Source organism: Mus musculus, chromosome 7 (genome assembly GCF_000001635.26).
Source record: "Mus musculus strain C57BL/6J chromosome 7, GRCm38.p6 C57BL/6J".
NCBI classification, from domain to species: Eukaryota; Metazoa; Chordata; class Mammalia; order Rodentia; family Muridae; genus Mus; species Mus musculus.
The window spans coordinates 130034317-130037425 of record NC_000073.6 but is presented as its reverse complement, the minus strand read 5'-3'; the positions used below and the strand labels follow the sequence as shown (position 1 = coordinate 130037425).

The 3109-nt window shown below is 43.9% G+C and overlaps 1 non-coding gene across 1 annotated transcript; it reads right to left on the bottom strand.

Moving 5' to 3' along the window:
* Nucleotides 1–2222: 2222 nt before the first annotated feature.
* Nucleotides 2223–2332, bottom strand: Gm23847. The gene has a single exon (XR_003946922.1). It is a non-coding gene; the product is annotated as a U6 spliceosomal RNA (small nuclear RNA).
* Between the last annotated feature and the right edge of the window lie 777 nt (nucleotides 2333–3109).

Below are 3109 nucleotides of genomic sequence, written 5' to 3'. Positions count from 1 at the left end.
GGTTCCTGGACACATGGACCTTGTAGGACACAATGCCAAATTCAGAGGGAGTTTCAGAGGAAGAGGAATGCCGAGAGTCGCCATGTCTGGGATCTCATAATGGCAGGTGAAGTGAGAAGGCGAGATCAGCTTTGAAAACCTTTAAACCATAAGCCCCAGAGGTTTGCCTTTCTTAAAGACTTAAAGGCTGCCCTGGAGAACTGGAAGATGATCTAGTCTAAACTCTGACTCATTTGTTGCACAACCTCAGCAGGCTCTTTCCCAGGGCGGTCTCTTCCCATGGAACCACTTGTTCTGGAGAGAGAGTTCAGGGTGGGCCCCAGATATGTCCACTGCCACCCTGACACAGCCTCCTTCTAATTCAGAGCAGAAGCCTCAATAAGGAATCACTTGAGAAGAAAGGCTCTGCTTGAATTTATTGTTTTTTTCTCTCAAGTTTAAACATTCTCTGCACTCGACTGGCTGTTGCTTATGCGCCCGACTTATTCAGGCCATTTGTGTGTGTGTGTGTGGTCTATGCAGCCTGTTTCAGTAAAGTGTATGTTAGATGCTTGGAAATTATCCAACATGTGGAGAGAGAGAGAGAGAGAGAGAGAGAGAGAGAGAGAGAGAGAGAGAGAGACTCACACCACACACACAGAAAGAGAAACAGAGACTCAGACAGAGACAGAGACAGGTAGACAGATGGAGAGACAGACAGACAGAAAGACACAGAGAGAGAAAGAGAAGAGGAAATGAGAGGGGAGGGTGGACATTGAGTGGGGGAAGCTGGAGGGAGGGAGGAAGAAGAAGAGAGAAAGAGACAAAGAAAAGTTTTAACAAACTCAGGCAGGGGGCTTGCAGATGAATAGCACTTGCTTAATTTGAAGAATGAACTTTTTGCTGTTGTTGTTTGGCTATTGTCAGTCCCATGGTGAGCACACTGACATGGTTTAAATTAGCATTGTGGAAGCAATATACTGCTGAACGGTGCGTGACTGAGTTATTAAGAGCAACCCATGAGGAGCAAGCACGAAACCGTCTTGACAAATAGAGAAACTTTCTGTGGTGCTTTCTGCCAGTCGTGTCCCTGGTCATTGAGCACAATGTGGAACAATTTGCCCATGGCCTATTCTTAGGGGGTAGGGGGTGTGGTCATTTCATCAAGGGTACAGCTTGGGTTTGAAATTTTGTTTGGACTAGTTGCCAAGAAATCGGCATCTAAAATTAAACATTAAAAAAAGTTGAGAGCGTTGTAAACTAAGGCAGGGAGTTTCATTCATCAAAATTTAATTAACTATTTTTAGCTTGTTAAAGAAATAGTGAAGCTGCACAACTTGATCTTGTTAATTAATACAAAACTTATTCTTATAATTTCTTGTGAGTTAGTGGTTTTTTGCAGCTTTCAAAGCCAAAGGACTAAGATGCCATCTTGACTTTGTTACCTTGAAGTGGTGTGTACTTGGGCAAGTCATCTCTTTTCTCATTTTTTACATATGTATGTATGTATATGTATGCATATGTATGTATGCATGTATATGCATGTGTGTATGTATGTATGTATGCATGTATATGCATGTGTGTATGTACGTATGTATGTATATGTATGTATGCATGCATGTATGTATGTGTATGTACGTATGCATGTATATGCATGTGTGTATGTATGTGTATGTATGTATGTATGTATGTATGCATGTATGTATGTATCTCTGGTATACTTGCATGTATGTTTGTGTGTTTATGCTAGTGGGCACACATGTGTACATGCCGTGGAGGTCTGAGGTTAATCAGGATGTCTTCCCCCACCCCTCTCAGTCTTATCTATTGAGACAGGCTCCCTTGCTGACCCCATACTCAGCTTGCTGTCTCTTGCTGCTTCATTAGCCCAGATAGCAAGTCTGCTGTGAGATATGCGTGCTGGGAATTACAGGTGGGCTGCCACACCCACAGTATTTGTTTATGTAAGCTCTGAGGGTCTGACCTCCAGTCCTCATATGAGGTATGTGGCTGAGGCCTTTCTCCAGTCCCACATCTCACCCTGTATCCTTTCCTGTCTCTATGCTAGAGTTGGTTTTGCACACCTTGTGTGCTCTCTTTTTTATTTCTTTATTTTTTTTTTTGAGACAGGTTTCTCTGTGTAGCCCTGACTGTCCTGGAACTCTGTATACCAGGCTGGCCTCGAACTCAGAAATCTGCCTGCCTCTGCCTCCCAAGTGCCGGGATTAAAGTTGTGTGCCACCACTGCCCAGCAACACTTCACAAATTTGCGTGTCAGTCATCCTTGTGCAGGGGCCATGCTAATCTTCTCTTATCGTTCCAATTTTAGTATATGTGCTGTTGAATCGAGCACCTCGTGTGCTTTTGAGTAGAATAAAAGAGATTATGTTTGTTTATCATGTGACCCAGGAATACAAATATACTTGGGCACTTGTATTCACAGTCATGATCTGACGCTCACTGTCATCAGAGAGAATTAAAAAAAAAAAAATCCCTGTGGCTATTTAATTAAACAAGCAAAGGGAAAAATGGAGCTAGCGGGCAAGTGTTTCAGCCCCAACTCTTGGATGTGGAAGACAGTGGGAGGTCAATTGTAAGCAAAGGCAGGGAAAAGAGAAGAGCCATCCTCCACAGCCTTCCATCCGATGGCTTGAGTCTTTTAGGAGAATCCTGGGAGACTCCCATATTGTTTTCATTTCCACATGTTACATTCCAATTAACCTCACAGGCAAGGGGGAGCAGAGAAGAAGGAGGAGAAAAAAGAGAGGGAAAAGGAGGAGGAGGGAAAGGAGGAGGGGGAGCAGAAGGCAGGGGAGGAGAGCCATCCCTGGACTCTGAGCAGATTCAGGTGGGGCACGAAAAGGTACCAAGCAGGAACGGGACCTGAGTCAGGTGTGAGGTCTCTGAGGCTGGCATTTTCATGCTCAGTGCACAGCTGTCTTTCCAGGTGTCTAGCATGACATCCCAGTGTGTGCGCTCAGGATCTGATTCTTGTACCCAGAGCAGATAATCTGACAGATACTACAGGGCACTGAGAACTCGGGAGCAAACTCTGCTACTTTTTATTCCAGGTTTTGGATGTTTCTTTTGCCTTTAAAAAAAAAAGTCTTAAAATTAGTTTTTAAGTTAG